Source organism: Struthio camelus, chromosome 2, assembly GCF_040807025.1.
Source record: "Struthio camelus isolate bStrCam1 chromosome 2, bStrCam1.hap1, whole genome shotgun sequence".
Lineage (NCBI taxonomy): Eukaryota > Metazoa > Chordata > Aves > Struthioniformes > Struthionidae > Struthio > Struthio camelus.
Window position 1 is genome coordinate 5,204,238 of NC_090943.1, and position 21,272 is coordinate 5,225,509.

The 21,272-nt window shown below is 41.3% G+C and overlaps 1 long non-coding RNA gene across 1 annotated transcript; it reads left to right on the plus strand.

The window, feature by feature from the left end:
• Positions 1-719: 719 nt before the first annotated feature.
• Positions 720-21,221, plus strand: LOC104143075 (uncharacterized). The gene is made up of 3 exons (XR_693844.2): positions 720-1,131; positions 12,301-12,371; positions 16,412-21,221. It is a non-coding gene; the product is annotated as an uncharacterized lncRNA (long non-coding RNA).
• The last annotated feature ends 51 nt before the right edge of the window (positions 21,222-21,272 follow it).

Genomic DNA, 21,272 nt, shown 5'->3' on the forward strand with positions numbered 1-21,272 from the left:
TTTTTATGCTCATTCACCTGTTCGGTTACTTCACAGTCATGATCCACTTTCCTTTATTGCTTCATTTTTCTTTAATTTCAGGCATTTGTTATTCATATCGCTTCCTCATATTTCACTGATGTTCTGAAATATTAATGTTACCATATTAATTTTTTTAATTAAAATATCTGTAGAAATCAAGGAATTTTTTAAAAAGCTAGAAAAATATGCTCCTAGTTGGTTATATATCCTGGCTGTTTACCTATGCTCCACTTCTGAACTCTGTTATTTATTCATTTTGGTAACTGAAAAGTCTCTGTATCAATACGGCTCTGACAAGTGGAATCTGTTTTTTTTTTTTTTTTTTTTTAATAAGCTTATGAATACTTAAAAAATTTAAAGGCAAAAGATGTCTAGGAAAAGGTAAGATGAAAAAAGAATATAAAATGCCCTGTTTATGTGCCATTGCCCTCTTCTGGATGATATACGAGACCTGCCACTGCTTCTGTGTATCTTTTACTTCACAATAACTGCATGCAGGCCATAAAAACACATTTTAAAACATTTAAAAAATATCCAAGCTTAGCTGAAGAAAAGGGTTCTCTTTCGGGAGGGGTAGAACATATGTACCTATTTCCAACAGGAGCTGCAAATATAAAATGTCGCAGTAACTGGCACTTGCTCAAAAACAGTCCACACATTTATTACAGCCTCTGAAAGCGAAATCCTTTCCCCCTTCCTTGCTTGCTCTGAGTAGCGAATGCCAGCACAGCGGTGTCAGTGGGTGATGTGCAGAGAGCAAAACCCCGCTCGGCAGAATAACTAGCCTGTGCTGAGATTTGTGCTCCATGGCTGCTTTTGCATCCAGAATGAGAGGTGGCTTGGTTGAAGCTATGAGCTGCCCCAGGAGCATACACTGAAAACACATCCTGTGACACCAGGCATGTCTCATTTACTGTTAACAGCAAAGCTTCGTAATTCAGTCTCAGTTTACTCATTGCAAACAGGGGATTTCTAATGCAAGGAAGCTGTTTGCTTGGAAGAGGGTTCAAGCGATCAGTATTTCACAGCAAGCATCAAACGTCTACGAGATTACAGCATTAAAGCGGTGAGGTTTAGGATTCCTGAAATCTGAAGCTTTAAAATTGAAAGGTAAGGCATGATTTACTTATGGTGGGGAGTGGGGAAGGCATGAGAATGGGATAGCAGTTTACCTTCCAAGCTCCCCACACATCACCCCTGACCTTAACGCCTGTCCTCCCTGCTCCTCGGTGCATAGTTCTCTCCCTCTGTCCCCAAGGAAAACAAGACAGAAGCTCCTATAAACTTTCCACCTGGCAAATCCCCTGAAACAATCTGCTGTCGTTTGTCATCCTCCTCCTCCTGCAAAACAAACCCTCCATCCATGTGTCCCACAGTACAACAGAACAGATTATAAAGATGCCAAGAAAGGTTCCTTTCTGCCTTTTTTTTTTCCCTATTCCCTAGAGCTTCTGCTAAAAACACAGCAAGCGGTTTGAATAAAGCATGCTACCTTTTCTTTTCTACATCAAAAGGCTGACCAAAAAACGGCTTGTGTGTGCGTTGCATCCCTCTAGCAATGCCTTTACTGAGACAGGCTGCCGCGGGGACGTTTTTGGAAGGAATGGCGCTCTCCGGCATTGCCGGGCGGCTGGCCTGAACAGCATGTGCCTGCGTAAAGATAAACTGGGCTTCTTTGACTCACTGCAAGCCAACACCTGCCATACAAGCAAACTAGACCTATCAGTGATCACAAAATATGAAGGATGGATTTCTAAGTGTGTTACAGTTGAGCCTTTGCCGGTGGGTGTCACTAAAAATTAGCTGTAAAGGTTTACAAAAAAAAAGGGACAACAGAACCTGAATATTAAAAAAGTATTGTAGGACTTATTTTTGGCCCCAAGCCTTGTTTTGAATCTTTCCTTTGGTCAAACAATGGCAATGAGATCAGAGCCAGGCATCTAGTGCCCTCTAATTACTGTCTGGACTAACGTTTGCAGTGAATTGCTGGTAGGAGGTCTGGATAGGATGGGAAGTGATTTCACTGAGGTATCCAGTGCGGAGTCCCTGGTGGTGGTGGCATGTTTCTTTATGGGCTTCCTACATGGTTCTCCCTCACGCAGTGGGAGAAAGCCAGCCAGGTGACTCACTGAGCTTCTGCCCCCTGTTTACTGCAGCAACCAGCTCCACAGGGACTTGCTCGCTATGTGATGCTTGACTTTCCCAAGAACATCTCAAAGGGCTAATTTTAAATTAACAAAAGATTTGGAAGGCAGGGAAAGGGGGAGGGGGAGGGGAATTTCTTGCAGGAGGAAAGAGATGGCAGAAATAAATTCCTTCCTTTTTCCTTTCCCTCGTCCAAGATAAGGAAACATCACACGCTAAATGCGATTTAAAAACAACTTGAAAGGCAGATAAATTTAGTCACAAGTATTCCACTGGGTGGATAATCGAGATGCAGAACAATTCTTCAGTCACAAGGTTTTCAGAAAAAAACTACCAAGTGGTCATGGCACAGGGGCAAAAAATCAAGGAAATATTGTTAATAGTAGATACTGCCATAGGACCAGGTCATAAACCCTTTTGAGGAGAGACAATTCAGTAGTTAAAACGCTCGACTTGAATTTCTGTGTTCCACCCAAGTCTCCCGATCCAATCTAGACTGCCTCTGTGACTTTGACAAAACAACTGCAACTTTCTGGGCCTCAGTCCTTCACTCATAAGATAATGATATCAACATCGACATGGCTAGGACCAAGCTATGAAAGGCTGTGAGCTTTGTTGATGCCACCGTTAAAGAAGAGAAACGAGACAGGATTGTAATGAAGTCCCCTCCTTTTGCGTACCTTGTCAACTGGCTTTTTGCTACTCTTCTTGGCTGTTTTCCCAGTGCTCTTTGGGTTGCATGTGGTTCGAGGCAACTAACAGAGTTTGACAGGTCAGGGAAGATATCCTACCCATTACTGTGGTGAACATGTATCAACCACAGGTCAGCACTAGCTTGGGGATGTCTGTATAATGCTCCACTGCATTGAGTAAACATGACTTTAATCCCTCTGTACCATCTGGAAAATAATAATATTTCTTTTCTTTTTCCTTTTGATTTTCTTCTCTGTTGAGTTTTCGAGTTTTAAAAGGCAAGCCCTTTCTCTCATTACACAAGAATACATCAATATAAGTAAGAAAAATAGGTCGAGACCTTGTCCGTGGCCCTGAAGGCAAGTGGTATGATTCATCGCATGTCCAAATGGCTAAACTTTCTTCCATGAGAAGAAAGCATGGCCTCACCCCTATCGTCTCTGTCCTATGTCTTGAACCATCTCTCATCATTATCTAGAAAAGAGAAAAATTATATAAAGCTAAACTATTTCAGGGAGCGTGATAACAGTTTAACATTACAGAAGATTGCAGGACCAGCCTCTGGTCTTCTTTAATTTAATAGCATAGTCCCAGTTTAAGTGTGCAATGCCCAAGACAACGGGCCACAAGATTAATTGGGGCTTGCAAGTATTATCACAAAAAAAAAGAACAGTGTGATTGAGGGATGTTTTTCTGATTCCCTTTTTGATTTTGTATCTATTCTTTATCTTCTATCTTCAAATTATTAGCCGTAAACATATCTGTGAAGGGAAGTACTGCCTCGAAGGCACCATGTAGTCTCCACACAATCATTCCACCAGCAAACACCCTTGCACGCACCCAGCCATTCCCTGCTGGTTTTCCAGCTTTAGAAAATCAGTACAAGGTGTTACACCAGCGCTTGAAAAGAAAATGCCTTTAGTGCACATGATTCTCTTGACAGAGCAGTAGAAGTGTGCACTGTTTGGATTGGCTATAGTGCAGCATGCACTTTAGCGTCTTTGAAACGTGCAGCTGTGACAGCAACATCCCTCAGCTAACCCTTCCTGAGTGCAGTGAGAAAGAACTGCTGGTGCCACAAGGCAAAAAAGTTTTCCAAAGATAGATTCTAATTTTTTGATTTTTTTTTTAATAAGAAATTGTGCATCTGCAGCTAGTCATGTTTGTTCCTTTCACAATCTCCAAGAACAATATTTGTTGAGGTATTTTTAATGAACTGAACAACCTCTGAAAGGCTCAAGAGAAAGAGATTGTCAGAGACAAATCACTTTCCTTGATTATGGTTCACAAGATTCTTAATTGAAAAGAGCCCAGAAAAGCTCGATCCTCCTCCCACTTAAATCAGTTGGACTTTTTCTCTGATGTGGGAGCTGGTCCAGAACATATTAATTAGAAACGTGTTTTGATAAAATGCTGTTATGTACTATGAGGTTTATATCCAGAAAAGGAGATTAAGCTACAGAAGAGACATAGTTAGAGGTAACTTCCAAAAAGACATAATGACAGGAGAGGTCAAGCTGGCAGTTTTTAAAATGGATGACCCAGCAAGGAATAAAAAGGGACATCCACACAACCTCACCTTCACCCCTCATGGGGGCTCGGACCCATCTGACCTCTGGGACAAAGTGCCGTAACCCCACCTACATTCTCAATGGCTTTGCCAATAGATAAAGGCATTTATTTATAACAAAGTATTTCATATGCCTTGGCAGAAAAGCACATAGTTGAGGATCAGTTGGGAAAGTGCTTTCTCAGAGGCAGTCTGGCTGAAGACTTGCCTACAGGACTGTTTACTAGAGCTCTTTTGAGCTGCGTGTGTGACTTACAATCTGTTCTGCTTTTGCTATTTTGTTTTCTTTAATTATTTTTTCTAAGCTGCACAAAACAGCACCCTTCCCTCAACCAGATGAATTTTCGAAATTCTTAATACAGTCATTCATAAGCAAATTCTTGCCATTATCCACAGGTAACATGATCCTGTTAGCAGCAAATCTAATAAACTCCCCCGTTAGAAACCATAAGAAAAAACCTTCTCAGCTTCTAGGTGCAGCATGCTTTCTGTGTCAACATATTTCCCTTTTTCATTCTCTTCCTCTATCTGGAATCCAAATATTTCAGAGCACAATATTTGACTCACTTTAGCCTAGAATTGAACCTTTGCCAAAGGCTTATTCAAAAGGTGTAGATTTGGTCTAAGAGGAAAGTGTATCTTTGCTTCTTCTCTATTTTTTTGATGATAAACTGCTTTTGAACAAATGAAAACCCACTTAGGTTTTCACATGTACCTTTTCTGAAGATTGAAAAATTGATGAACTCTTTTAAATAATGTCCTTTTACATGTTTTCTTTCTTTGATACAACTGAGATTTGGCTAGGACAGAAAGTCAATCTGCCAGAATTCTGCGGAAGGCGTAGGATTCATGGTATTTCAGGCAAGTCGACACAATTAAGCAAGCTTTCTTCTATCTTGACTTCATAGAACATGTCCATTACCTTGGAAGTGAATTCCAGAAAGTTTTGTTTTGTTTTGCTCTTAAGTTGTGCAAGTTCCAGGCTGATTCCCAGAACATTAAGTGTCAAACCTGCATAAGAAACTCTGAACAATTTTCTGAGCTGATCCTCCAAGTTCTTATCAAGACTTACCTGTTAAGCACAGACAGATGTTCCTTGCACTAAGAGCTCTGTTTAGCTTCAGGCCACCCTGTAAGACCTTCTGTCACAGCAAAATCAACATTGTCAACAGTATCTCCGACAGAAAAAGAGCGTACAAAGTAGAAGAGTTAAAGGCTTCAGCAACTATGGTAGAACTAGTTAGGCAAATGAAAAGTAATCTAAAAAATCCTCAGGTTTCAGCAGTGCTCGTGTATGCTGAATGTAAAAAAACCGCAGAGGCCTACATAAAAAGATGAACCGTTACTCCATCCTCATTGGCATTTGATTGTAAATTCTAACTCAGCCTTGTCAGAATTATAATATCCCCAAAGAAATTTGAATCTTCAGCTAGCTGACAGAAGTCTTAAAGGTTTTAACTCTGAATTCCATCACTTTGGTGTACTGCCAGGATTTTTGGAAAGAAAAAAAATAAAAAGAAAAATCAAGCATGCTCATGTAGGTGTTAACAGATGCAAATAATTTCAATAAGACTAAACTGTGCCCTGGTAGTATGTGCACCTTAGTATCTCATCCATGTTTTGCTCTAATTTGTGCATTAAAACCAAATGAGCAGTCACCATAGAAAAGAAAGGCGAGAAATATTTTAATGTCGTTTCCAAAGGGCTGTGGAGCCAGGAAGGAATAAGAACGATTTGTGCTAGTCACTATGAAGTACAGTTTTGAAAGTGGTTCCCAAATATCAGTAATTGTATAAATAGCAGCAGAAAGACATGGAGAAGGAATAATAACGAGCTATCTTCTGGGCTTGCTGTACCCTGGACTTTCAGATTTTATTTTATTTTTTTTAGATATTATAAATTCACTCATTATTGACCTACTAGTCCTTAATATATCAAAATTCCAAAGCAGAGCCCCAGACGTGAGAAAATCTTTCAGACAGCACTAGCAGAATTTGCTGTAGGTGGCAGAAATAAGTCAACGCTGTGCAGCTTTTTGCTCGCCTCGGTTGTGAGTAGACCAAAATCTGGGACATTGAGATTCAGAGCGTGGAAGCCAGTTACTTGTCTCTGTTACCTGCCAGCAGTAGCGAACTCTTACTTGTTATGTGATCCAGTCATTAGAGGTAATTGTGTAAGTCAAATCATTTTCCGGCCAGGCGGCCTCCTCTCTGGATATTATTGGAAGCGCAGGGCAACTAGACCATAACTTTGGCATCTCAGTCAGATTTTTTAATGCAAGTGGGATAAATCTTGTCCGCTGCTCCTAAACATGAAAGTAGAAGGCGATGGAGTCCTGTCACAACAGCAGTTCCTACAGCCCTCGTTGTCTTGATAGCTTTAAAATTCTGCAGACCATTAAGAGTCGTCACTAATTTTCCAGAAATGCCTTTAAAATTCTTAGGGGAGAGGGGGCGTCTGAGGATTCAAGGATTGAAGTGAACTACGTGTGACAGATTTCTGTTCTCTTCTCTGTTCTTCCCTGCACAGGATTCGTCCAGAATAAGCCAAGAAAGAGATTGATTAAATGCAGCAGATACAAACTAATACTTCTTTTTGCTCCTTGGCACGAAAAGGCTTCAGGATTATCCACTCCGCATAGTTTCCCTAAAAGGAGAGAAGGAGAGCAAGCAGTGCACTCTATAAATTGCTTCCCAGGGAATTTTAAGTGAGCATTTACGCAGTAATGATTCTCTTGTGCCTTCTTGGGCAGGGAAAGGTCCCATTTGCTCTGGCCTGTACTAATTTTTCAGCACGTTTGCCTTGGTAGCAGCGTTGCTTTTTCACATCCCATTTTTCTGTTGAATCAGTGATTTGGTTGTTTTGGTTCCAGATTTTCTTACTGTTTTCTTTTTTTTTTTTTTTTTTTTTTTTAATGAACACTCAGTAGTCTTTTATTGGTACTCTGGCCATAGGTCCTGACTGATCATTTTCACAAAAGGCACCTGGTTGATGACTCTGCATTTGCCCAGAACATTTTTTCCTCTTCAGTAAAAACAGCAGAGATGTAATGACTTATTCCCTGTTGCACAATTTTTCACTCTAATTAACTGACACAAAGAATATCTTGATGTAGCTTATTGTTTAGTTAAATGGATGTAGTTTTTTCACATCAACAAAATAGAATTTTTCTCTTAAATCAAAACTATATTTTGGCTGAAAATCAGTATTTCTGCAGTATTTTATGCACTTTTGTATTCATGTATTTATGACTTTTATATTTATTGAGCAGATTTATCTGCCTTAGCTACCTCTGTTTAATGAGCTGAATGGGCTCCAGTGACTCTTTTGACCATATCTCCATTGATTATGAATGGGATATACCCCTTATGGGCTGATGTCTTTGGCATGATTCAGCTCCCTGAACTTAGGGGTCTTCCGGTATTTGCTATGCCCAGGTATTTCTCACCTGGCCTCTATCTGCTAATCCAAGGGGTGAGGACACACCTGTGTCATCTCAGCTAGAGTGAGATGCATAAGATCAGGCAACCAAACTATCATTTTGAGGCTTTAATCAGCAAGCTGAATCTCTCCCTAAGTGGTTGGGTATGATAGCAGTAATAACAAATACCATCTCTGCCTTACCAAAGAGATCTACTTCAGTAAGTACGACAGCAAGATAGAAACCTCAGCTTGTAAGTTGTTTAGAGCAATCACCAGAGGAAAAAATAATAATAGTAATCAAAGAGATTTCTAAAGAGTAATAAATAATTTCTTCCAGGCCTATCCAAATATAAGTAAGTCAGTCTCTTTTAGGTGTATTTTGACCTTCAAAGCCTGAGTTAATTACACTTCCTTTCACACTTAACTGCTGAAGAATGTCCTTTTGTCATCATTTGACTTGGGCTGCATTGTCCAATCTTCTGCACAGGTTTTCACTTACTAATTTCAGACAGAGGTTTGAGGGAAGTGTGGTTTGTATCAAAAGGCTCGCCCGCTTAATCCATACGAAAGTGGCCATATAGCATTTGCGCAGGGAACCAGATGTCTCCAGTCTTAGCAGTGATAGTGCACTATGGCTGTAAAATGAACCCAGCTTAACTAGGTCAGCCCAATGGACTAACTAACCATACTGAGATCTTCAACTTTAGTTGCCTTACATAGTACTTTATTTTTTGATGATTTGATGGTTACCAAATTAAGAGCCACCATCTCAATGATGAAGTTTTATTCGATTCAAGATACTTCAAAGCTGGTTTTGTTTTTTTGGGTTTTTTTTTTTTTTTGGAGTGAAATCCTGAAATGAAGGATAAAGTCATATAAGGATGGATGTTCACCTTTCAGACATATCCCTAATGGACTATAGAACTATTAAATGTAGTTAGTTTCCTTCGTTCCTTGTCACAACCACTTTCTCTCAAGGAAGAATACGGGTAAGGGCACAAACATCCCAGAAGTGGGATGATAGAATTGTGCAGGCCTGTAAGGCTCTTCTATGAGTTACTTTACACACACCTCATTCAACAGAGAGGTTCCCGAGTATAAGTAAATATATCACAACAGAAATAAACAGATACCACAATTGGGTGGTACTATATATGCCCCTAATTTTAAGTCACATTCTTTCCTTTCTGAATTTCTCTTCACTTCACAGCATTCATGTGTTATTATATTTTTGTTGTTATTGTATTTCATAACTGTTGATGCTATATACTCCTATACGCTATATCTATATAACTGTTGTTATTATATTTTTTTCTTTTATTTTCAAATTGCTGAAGTGCAACCAGAAGGGTTTGGTTATCAATTTTCAACTTTTGCTTATTTATTTTTAGCAGTATTTTCCAAAATATTCAGCAATGGACTTGACTCTGCTTGTGCTACACATTTACCATGAGTTTCAGAGCGAACACAATTAGGCCATCACAATTTTTTTGTCTGATTATTTTAAATGGACTCCTGAATCAGTAGTGTGGAACCCTTTAAACATTTCTGTGGTTTTTTTTTTTTTTTTTTCCCTTCACTGTCAGGAGATGCTCCGGAGCTCTAAACAAATGAAGTTTGCTCCTCTTCTGCTTTGTAACTTACTGTGTTCAGGGATCATGAGGAGAGTTTGTCCTCTCTGAACTTCTAGGGTATGGAGGGCTCAATGAGCAAAATGGTTCATTTTGTGTATCATTGCTCTTTCTTAGCATAATTGTTTGCTATTATCTACTTATATCTTTATACTGGCACTCTGTAAATTCATATTCTTTTTGTCTTGCTTTCTTCCCTCTATTCAACAAGCTGGGCCTTTTTATCAGATATTAACAAGTTAGCAACAAATTGTGGTGTTGTTTACCACATAAATACTTTCAGAAAGACATGCACAGTCTTCGGTGAGGACACCACATGCCGTTATTATTGGATAAAGACGCAGTTTCATAATTTTATTCTGGAGACTGTTAGGAGCATTTCCAGTTCTTGCTCCTCATTTATGAAAAGAGCAACTGCAGCATGGCTTAGTTTGTTTATTATTGTTAGCAATCATTGTGGCACATTTTGGCACCATCACGGAAAGAACAATGTCACCAGAGGCCGTTTCCTACACACTGCACTGGAAGTGCTCAAAAATCTCAGAGCTGGAAAGCAGCTTGTGGAGGCCTGAGATCATAAAGAGCTTCTTTTGCGTAACTGACACTGATCTGGATGCTGGAACAAGTAGTTAAACCCTTTGCAAGTTCTGAAAGAGCATAGAGAAAAAGCTCAGAAAACAATCCCTGATTTTGTAGCTGTTTTTTTTTTTTTTTTTTTTTGCACCCGTCTGTGGTCTGCACACAGATACCATTCGTTATAATATGTATGTAAAAGAAAGGGGGGGAAAAGCTTTTAAAAGTCTGAGCTGTTGCAGTTTCAGACAGAGAGAACTTTGAAGCATCCTCTGAAGGCACAAGGTCTTGTATCTAGTGCTCCAAGGGCAATAGCTACAGACCATGAGAGGTCACACAGCATGCAAAAAATGAACATGACCTACAAAGGAGGTGACAGCTGAATTAGGTGCCTGGAGGGGCTGTATCAGAGTTGAGCTTTACCTGTATTATCCGGATATCTAGATGCTAGACACCTGTGCCTGAAGTAATCACATTCAGCCCCTTTCATGGTCAGTGGAGAGATCAAGAGCCTTCAGATCATGAGCCGTGTTTTCCTAAAGTAGCTGTCAAAGGTAGGTGAGAAGGATATTTCTGTCCATCCAGTCTTAAAGGACGTATATGGTGACTAGTTCGGACATAGCTTTTAAAAGTAAGAAGTTAGGTGAGATAATTCCCACCTCAAGAGGACAATAGCAACTCGTGAAATTATGCCATTCAGGATTCAGTCTGAGTTCAGGGTACTACAAATCAGACCATCCCATCGCACACACACACACACACACACACACACACACACACACACACACACACACACACACACACACACACACACACCCTCGCCCCCTGAGATAACGATATGGAAGTTCATGAAAGCACTGTCTATCATGAAGGGATGAGGCCATGTCTCCTCCACTCCCCCTCAGGGCAGTTCACACCTGCAAAGGCACATAAACACACTGGGAAGAGTTGGAGACAAGCAAAAGGGGAGCCCAGCGGGAAGTGGCTCTTGGTCAACCCAAGGATTTAACAGGAGGAATGAAAAGCACAAGATACTATTGTGAATGCAAAGGAACTTGTGCAGTTCTTTCCCTCATTTTGCCTACTATTTGGGATGCAATGGAATAGGGCCCAGTGCTGCAGTAAATGGAACGTTTTATTCTTTAGTCTGAAGAGATATGTGTTTTAAAACATGGGTTCTTTGGGCTGCTTAAAGGCATACCAGGGAGAGTCAAAACTGTACCGCAAGCCTGGTCCAGAGAGCTAGCAGTGAATACAGGTATGATCACCATGGTTTCTGTACACAAGCTACTAAAAAAAAAATCTTCTGTATGACTATCACTTTCCCTGGCTGGATGTATTGGTTTGTTTCTCCCGTTGTTCTCTGCACACTTAAAGTCCTGAAATGAATTGCAGACTTGTATGAAACAACTGGTCATAAGTATAAAAGCTTTCCTAGGAAACCATGATCAAGCTGTGCTTAGTGGCTTGTTCCTTCAACAAAGTCCTTTATTTCCAAAATCCTTGACAGTAAACTGAAAAGCCCAAACCACAGATCAAAATAAAGGTCATAGGCCAGTAAACAGCAGGTGAATGCATCTAAGTAGAAGCTATTTTTGATCATGAAGAACAGAAGATGAGAGTAGACATGTAATTAAAATAAGATCATGGGCATTGACTTCACTTTGGATTTTGATCACAGGCTACAGTTATCCATGATATAAATTCTCTTGTCTTTAGTCTGTCTAGATGTTGAATGCTTTTTGGGTAAGGAGAATCTTTTTTTTTTAATTTCATGCCATTGAAAAGCACAGGAAAGCAGAACCTAGTATTAGTCACAGTTTCACTGGGGTGCCATGCAATTAAGAATCAGGAGTAAAGTTCTAGTCTGGACACATGGTATTTAATTTAGGATTTCTGATTAATATTGAATGTGAGATGCAATATACTAAGATGATATTTTAATACTTCTCACGTTTATTACCTAAAAAATGACAGGAAATACTATATCAGAAACCCATTGGTCCATTGCACAGAAGTTGGATCTGCAGAGATGTTGAGGAAAAAATCATCAGAATTGGTTAGGAGGCAAGAAATCAGAGAGGTAACCTCACAGAGGGGTAAACCTGAAACCTTCTTAGACCTAGAGCGGTGATGCGACTTTCATAAAGGCTAGAGCCCCAAACGACAACAGTGGAACGAAGGACTAGAGGAGATTTCCTGAGTTGCTGAACTCAGTAGACCACGTCCTATAATCTTTTTCAGGAACTTGCCGGTAAAGGAACCAGCTCCCATCCCACACATTCAGAGCACAGGAAGGTCTGAGTGGATTGCAGGTATCTCATGGTGCTTATATTAACTCCAAATTTCTTTCCTTTTTTAATAACCTGATGTATGTGTCCAAATGCTTGGTCTTTTCCTCAGTGGGTTATGCTAGGTGATGTAATTAGAAGCCAGTAAGTAAACACAAAGGCTCAGTGAGGATCAGATGAACAACAACTGAGGAGACCACAGGTCATGCTAGATGCAGCCAAATGCAAGACCCCGATGAATGTGAGGCTGCTGCAGCTCCACGTCCCCCTGTTCAGCCAGTAGCAAGGCTCAGCACATATTCCCAAGGGTGCATGCACGCATACCCCTATATGATCACACGTAATATGTGTATACACACGGCCAGCCACACAGACCAGCGAAGACAAAAATCTGTGCCTTACCAGCACCCACTTCAACACACAGCACTCACACAAACATGAACAGCACGTGCAGCCCAGTACTGTTCCTTCTCTTCAGCTGATCAGGATGAAATGTATGCATTTATATGTATATATATATGTATATACACAGTATGGGTCCCTCCAGTAGCTGGCCTTAGACACTCAGTCTGAACGCAAACAGCCATTTTTATCCCCTTATCCCTCTCTTCTCCCATGCATGCTCCTCCCCTAAACACACTGCTCTCTCCCTTTCCCTGTCTTTGATCCTTCCTGTAAACATCCCAAGGGTTGTCCTGCACATTCCCGCAGTCCCCCTAAAGACATCCCATAGTAAGTTTTACGCAATCCCAAAATGCCCTTCACCTGCATCCCATAGCCAGTCCCATACCCCTATAGGCAGTAACCCGCTCAGCCTGCAAGGCCTTCCAGGAAGAGTTTCTCTGGCTCAGCTGGGCCATCTCGGTGGGTCTTACCTGGAGTATGGGCTGGTAGTCCTGCTGAGGTAGCCCTGGGAGCAGCCAAGTCAAGGTGCTCCCTTGGTGCTAGTACTGTTACTGGAGTTCCTCTACCTGTCCGTGATCCTCAGTTCCTCACTGGGCCTTTGTATTTATGGTGATTAGCCCTTAGTCACATAAGCTAACAGGTAACTTCCTGCCTGCTGCCTAATTTGTTGCTCTTCTGGCCTGTCCCTGCAAGCTCCCAACACGATTTGCCCATCTGCTGATCTGCAGGAATCCTTCCCTTCTGCTTCCCAGCGCCCAGGCTGCATTAACTGCCGAGGTCTGGGGAGCTCTGTCTGGCCATACCTCATTATGCTTCCTTCCTTTCAGCCTATATCAATCAGCAGCTTCCCCTCGCCCACATCTATAAAGATCTTGAGATCCTATAAAACTCTTCTGGCATACAACTTCTGTTTCGTTTGTTATTGTGTGCCTTTCCCTTTAGTTCCTTCCCTTCAATTAAGACACCAGTCTTTCCTCTGGGTTCCCGTCTCGTTCACTCCCCTCTGCGTCAAAGACCTGTAATGTAGAGCCTACGACGCTCCCTTATTCATGTCCCGACTCACAACTCCTTTCCCTGGGAAATTCACCAGCAAGTCTGATGAAACATCTTCTCCATCGCAGTGTGAGAAATAACAGCAAGAATGAAGCAGTAAGTGAACAACAGTAACAATTCTGCTTTATCAAGCAGATGTTTTAGATTTTGCAGATTGGTTTCATGGTAAAGAAGAAATCGATTTTGAATCAGGGTCTATATGAAGGGAGATTTTGTTTTGTTTTGTTTTTTTCTTTATCAGATCTGGTTACAAATATGGTAAATAATCTCCTTCATCCAGACTCGTTCCAGAAACTAAGTAGTGCACGCAATCGTTCTGCTTCAAGAAATGACTACAATCAGAGAGGAAAGCAAAGGAAAAGCTCCCAGAGTCTTGTACTGTAAAATTTAACAAGAGCTCATACCTGCCCTAGAGCTAATACTTTGCAGCCCCTAACAAGAACAGATTGTTCAATCTCCCCCTTAATTTTACTTGTCATTGTAAGATATACTTTTTGCACTGCCATGAATTTCTGGAGAGCAAGATATCAGGGTGTAAGTAGATTCTTAGCTGGATAGCCTAAACTCTGTGATGTTTTACTAGAGCATAGACTATACTCTGAAGGCGTGTAAATGGTATATCTTAGTTGAGGTCAGAGGATTTACGCAGTCCAAGGACCTGGCCCTACATTTCACCTTGGCCTTTCCAGCACGCTCATGTAATTTAACCCAAGGCCATGAATTAAAATAAAAAACAATTCATGGCTGGTTACATTTGTGCTTATGACCTACGCCTGTCCGAACAGGAGTTGGACAGGACAAAGCACAATGCACTTCCTTGCTTTTATTGCTTTCATTCACTTCATGTCATGCCAAAGAAGGTTGATTTAGGAAGTTCTAGTAATTAACTGCTGGTGTTTTTGACTGCTGTTCCCAAGAGATTTACAATAACTTGCAATGGTTGTTCTGTAGGAAACTCTTTTTGTAATGATTGCAAATAACATATATTCTCTGTATGGCTTTGCTTTTGTTCGGGCTGAGCTGGACTTCATAATTTTTTTAAGTAAGGAACATTATTTTTCCTTTAAGCAAAAGTCACCTGTTCCCTGCCTCCCAAAACCCTCATAAATCACCCTTCTCTTCTCAAACTCTGCTGCGATTTTGCTGTCAGAGCCCACCAAAGAAACAGGCTTCCCAATTCACTGTTATACGCTAGATAGGAAATGTAAAATGGACCAAATCAGCAGGGACAAAGTAAAAATTAGTAGTGAATTGGTACTGAAAAATATGGTGTGTCTTTCATTACTCTTAATGGTTGAGGAAAGTCAAAGGATGAAGCACAGTGCCAACGAGTATTTTGAGAGCACTAGTTGTTAGAAGAATTTAAGTCTGGGCTAGTTCAGTTGAAGAAAACATAACAGCTTCTAACATGGTCTGATGGCTGTTTAGTCTCTCACTCCTCAGGAATCTTCTCTGTATTTTTAAGTCACTGTTCTGTTAAAAATAAGTGGATGCCTTAGAAGTGTCCTACAAAACCTAATAAATTGCACCCAGAATTAAGGACCTGTTTTTAGCTCTCTTATTCCTTTTCCTAAGCTCTCTGTAACTTACACACCAATATCTCTTTCAAAGAGTATGACACCCAGTCATTAGACGCCTATATTCTCTCTTATATGTCTAAACAGTTGGGTATCCATAGCTGTATTTCATATTGTGAAAAAAGCAGCCGAATTCTCAGATTTTCACCAACCATGTTCATCTGCTACTGGCAGTAGAAACTCTTGAAAAATAACACCAATAAATACACAGCAGGCTCTAATGTGTGCATTTTACTTGTCCCATCTGCAAACTGAAATTATGATTTTAATAAAAGTGGTTTGCTTCTTACAGAACTGACTCAGGAAGGAGAGTGTGCCTGATTTAGCACTGATTCAGGGAGAAGGATGCCAGTCATAATGAAGCTGTTTTACATTGGAGTGCTCATAAAAGACCTGCTGTCTTCACACGCCACGAAACAAAGCATTACTCATTTGTCACGTTATCTAGAACTGACATTTACCAGTCCCAGTTCGCTATTGTTATATTTCGCCCTTTTATTTCTATTAACCAAACACAAACAATATATGACAGCAGATTTAAAATCATATCAACAAAGTAATACAGCCAGTTAAAAACATAAATAGAGAGACGTATCGCAGCAATGAGACATAAAGATACAAACCGTGAACCTTTTTCTGAGCCAAAATGTAACATGTAAGGCCATTATCTCCCATGTGAGATAAATAAAAATACTGAGAACAGTGAGAACAGTATTTAGCTGGTTTGTACTTGGGGTGAGTTTGACTATTAATACATTTTTATCCTGAATGTAATGGTCAATAAAGTAAGGGAAGTGTAGGACTAAAACTGTGCATCACAAAGAAGAAAAATCAAGTAACATAAAATCAGCGATTCATGATGTTCTACATCTCGAGAATAAAAAGATTTGTAGCCTCTTCCTAGTTCAATATTTAGATGTTTATTTTCTCTTTACTGGGATTTATGAAAACGATTTACTGTTGTACCTTCCACCCCCACCTGTTATTATTTTTTTTAATGTTTACGATTTCTTATTTCTTCTCTGCCAGAACTTTTCTAATGTGAACGACATCATATGCATAGCTCATTGACTGGCTACTCAGTAACTCTGTGCTCTTCAGCTTTTTATCTCCTCTTCGGAAATAACTGTGCAGAAACCTGGACGTTGTCAGGTGAGTTGTGGCACACATCAATACAGACTCACAGGATAGCTGCGGTTGGAAGGGACCTCGGAGATCATCTGGTCCAAACTCCCTGCTCAAGCAGGGTCAGCCAAGGCAGATTGCCCAGCATCGGGCCCAGGTGGGTTTCCAACATCTCCAAGGACAGAGAAGCCACAGCCTCTCTGAGCAACCTCTTCAGCCACCCTCACAGCAACAAAGTGTTTTCTTACGCTCAAACAGAATTTCCGGTGTTCCAGCTTGTGCCCGTTGCCTTTCGTCCCGGCACTGGCCACCACCGAGAAGAGTCTGGCTCCGTCTTCTTTACTCTCTGCCATCAGGGATGTACACGCGTGGATAAGATCCCCCCTGAGCCTTCTCTCGTCCAGGCTGAACGGTCCTGGCTCTCTCTGCTTCCCCTCGCATGACAGATGCTCCAGTTCCTTCATCGTCTCTGGGGTCCCTTTGCTGGGCTTGCTCCAGTAAATCCACGTCTCTCTTGCAGTGGGGAGTCCAGCGCTGGACACAGCACTCCAGGTGTGCTGTGGCCTCACCGGGGCTGAGTAGAGCGGGAGGGCCGCTCCCTTTGACCTGCTGGCAAAGCTCTTCCTAATGCAGCCCAGCAGACCGTTGGCCTTCTTGCCACAGGGCTACGTTGCTGGCTCGTGGTCCGCTTGCTGTCCACCAGGGCCCCCGGCTCCTTCTCTGCAAAGCTGCTCTCCACCTGGTCAGCCCCCAGCCTGTCCTGGTGCACGGCGTTATCCCTCCCCGGGGGCAGGACTTGCCGCTTCCCCGTGTTGAACGGCATCGAGTTCTTCTCTGCCCATCTCTCCAGCTTGTCGAGGCCCCTCTGAAGAGCAGCACAGCCCTCCGGTGTATGAGACGCTCCTCCCACTTTGGGGTCATCTGTGAACTTGCTGAGGATGCTTTACGGCCTCTGGCCCAGGTCATTAATGAAGATAAACAGTACTGGCCCCCAGTATCGGCCCCTCGGGGACATCACAGTGACTGGACTCCAGGCGGACACTGTGCCATCGACCACAATCCCTCTGAGCCCAGCAGTTCAGTCAGTTTTCAGTCCATCTCACCGACCACTTATCTAGCCTGCCCTTCATCAGCTTGCCTATGAGGTTCTTATGGGAGATGATAGCGTCAAAAGCCTTATGAAAGTCAGCACCCAAGGACTTGTGCATGTCCAGTTTGTTAAAGTGTTCCCTAACCTGATCCTCCTTCATTGAAGGTAGGTCTTCATTGCTCCAGGCTTCCCCTCTTTTCTCAGGGGCCTAGGATTCCTGAAGGCCAGTCTTATCAGTAAAGACTGAGGTGAAAAAGGCATCTGGTACCTGTGTTTTTGGTGTCTTTTGTCACCAAAGCCTCTGCCCCATTTAGTAGCGGGCTTATGCTTTCCCTAGCCTTCCTTTTGCTGCTTCTGTACTTATAGAAGCCTTTCTTGTTGCCCTTGTAAAGACTGTGAACCACTCCCTTCCCTTAGCCAGAAGCTATATTTTTCCATGCTCCTTACAGTAATGAAACAGAATTCGAGGTCTGGAGACCTTGGCTCATATCCACAACACTTAGTAAACCAAGTACATCTCAGCAAAAGGTATGTTTGCAGAATGTAACTTTTAACCTTATATTCTTTGTATATTGCACAGAGAGGAGTTGAACCTTTTTTTCTGGTCATACATTCTTTGCCAGTGTTTTGTCAATGAATAAATATTTGCTGAATTCCAGTGCACAGAGTATTTTTACAAATGCCCAGAATATTTTCCAGATTAATTTGGTAGTCCTTGCCAAATGATAAGATAATGATAAGAAAATAAGCAGAACACTCACATAAGGTATTGGTATCTTGGGTGTTTTGTCAGGATTTAGGATTGAGACACAGTCCCGGAACAGTTATACAAGAAATCTCTGCTTACAAAATCTCAACTTTAATATGCCTCCCGTGTTCCCACTTGAGCAATCTAATTTTATCAGCAGGTCCTTCTTCAAATGCTGGCAAGTTCCTGCTGCTAAATCCTATGATTTCTTTCACAAAGAGATGTTTCTCTAGCTCACAACTAAAAGCTGGGAAGTGGAAGACAGAGCTAAGAATGGTGCAGCACAGCCAAGAAGAATCTGTAACTCACCAGCTCATTCACTTGTTCTGTCGATTACATGGGTCTATAAACACACTCGTCTTCTTTTCTGCCTTTATTGTTCCTATACAATAGGATTCATTTATTCTAGCCTCCCTATAACCAATATAATCAGTGAAAATCCAGTCAGTAGCAGTCAGGGAAGTGAAAAGTGCAATTCATTTCATCCTACAGTAGGTACCAAAAGCAGGTCAGATGACTCATACCCATATAGTGCCTATTTCTCATCAGTGGCTGTAAAGGAAGTCCTGGATTGCTAGTTCACACAGAGAAACCTGTCCTGTAGACACCTCTGACTAGATTACATGGATCCTACCTCCTACAGCTAGAAGCTGCCTGAGCAGAATCACTACTATGAATCTGGCAGGCAAGACTGCCAAAAATACCTGACAACATTGGAAGCTTCCAGTTTGGGGTGCCCATTTCCAGACATGTAAAGACCTTTTATTTTGGGACTGTGGATGCTCAACACTTGCCAGTTCCTTTATTGGCAGGGCTATATCAGGCAACCAGAATATGTTACAAACATCTCTCAGCAAGCAATGCATGAGCCAGCTGTGAAAATTAAATCAGTTTTGTATCTGAACCCATTAGCCTTGTTGCATCTGAGCCAATTAGACTTGATTACAGAATGAGGACTTACTTATTAACTTAGCTTCAGAGCAATATTAATGTCACAATGGTGCTTCCATATGTATTGTCTCTGAGTATGTGGATCTAGTCTCCGCACTGGACCACCTCATATCAACCTGTCTGTAGCTAGCTCAGGACACCACCATCGTAAATAATCTAAGGTTTCCCAAATAGGCCTTGAAAATTGAAGCATTCAGATCCATGAGTTGCTGTGAAACGTCTTAACCCGGGCAGATGTAAGGATCTGCTATGTAACAGGTGCGGCCTAGCACGTACTATGTACGCTGCCAGGGAAACCACACACTGGCTGAAATTCACCTTGATGCCAAGAGCCAGAGCTCAAGGAAACCATGCTTTACTTTGAGGGTATAGCAAAGGTCTCAATGTTACTTATTCTTTTGAACAGTAAAGAATTCTGCCTTTAAGCACAACTTGCATGGTATGTCAACTGTTGCTGTCTAATGTAACTCCATCAAATAAATGAAAAAGCAAATGAAACTTGAAATCTTGGACTGCCAATTTGCCTAAGAAAATTTATCTAAGAAACACCATAATACATACCTGAGAGGGGTTTTTCTCTTTTTATTCAATGCTTGTTTCAATTTTGATACAGTCAATAGCTATTGTAAACGTGGGACATCACAAAAATAGGTTGCTTTCCACTGTAGCAACAATCCCAACCCACCCTGGCCGAAAGGACAAATAAAATATGTGACTGAAAATGTGCTTTTTCCTTGTCTTGTTTTATAAACAAAGCTGCTAAGGAGAAACTGCTTCCTTATTTCAGCGGTAATGTTGGATTCATTAGCTTTCAGCCAATGAAAACAAATAGATGAAGGGCGCTAATATACACAAAATGTTCCTAATGGGATGAGTTTTCCTTAGGTTATGTAGCAGGCTGGGCCCTAGGTCATAGAGGCATGTAGGAGCAATATCATTTTCTTTCCATGGCTAAACCTCTGTGTTTCCTACTAGATCTTACTGATCAATAGCAAAACCAAAATAATGCAAAAACAATGCAATTTAGGTTTCTACAATCATTCACTGCAGAAATAAATTATTGCAAGACAAACTTTGGTGTAATTTACTTTTTATCACCTGATCCACCATAACTGCTCACATATCAGGTCTGGTAAAATTCCAGGCAGTTTCCTCCTTAGTAAACTTACCCTGGGTTAGGAAAATCCATGCAGGAAGCTGACACATTATGTAAATCTATAGCTTGTGTGTAAATCTATAGCTTATGTCACAATAAGCTTCCATAACCACACCCCAAATCAGGTAGGCACTCTAAGTGCCGCCTTCAGAAACTCCTTCTGAAACTGGCACGAAGGTTTTCAGAAATGACTAGTGATTTGAGGCCCATGTACTGGAGGTCCCAGCCACCATCAGAAAATCTGACCTACTACAAGTCTTTCAGGTTCAGTAATTGAACCTTTCGAGCCCCTAAACCAATAATCACTTCTGAAAAACTTGGCTTAAAGCTGTGTCATTTTTCCAGGCTCTTCAGCTTTCCTCTGATCTCTGAAGTGACCACTTCCCCTCCTTTCAAATTAGCCGATTAGATCTTTGCCATTCTCATCCACTACCATCCTGGGTAGGTTTCAAACAGAAGACAGTGGGCATGTCTACATGGAGTCAGATGGCACCTCACACTTGAAACTAGTTTCAGAGCAGTTGGCATAACCACCTATAACTGCGTAAGTGTAACACCACCGAGCTCAGCGTGGGCTTTCTACTGCTTCTCAGCTGCCTCCAGCACTATACTATGGTTCCACTCACAGAAGAAGGAGGTTTAACTTTTCATTACTATTCCACTGAACTAATGAGGCCCATGAAGCATTTATAGTCTAGTATCTCCAATTAATTTCCACTAGCAAGTGAATTATTAAAACAGTGAGGAGGAATCTGCGATTTTACTATTACCATTGCTCTAAATGTTTTATTTAGACAGGACATTTTGTACAAGACAAAGT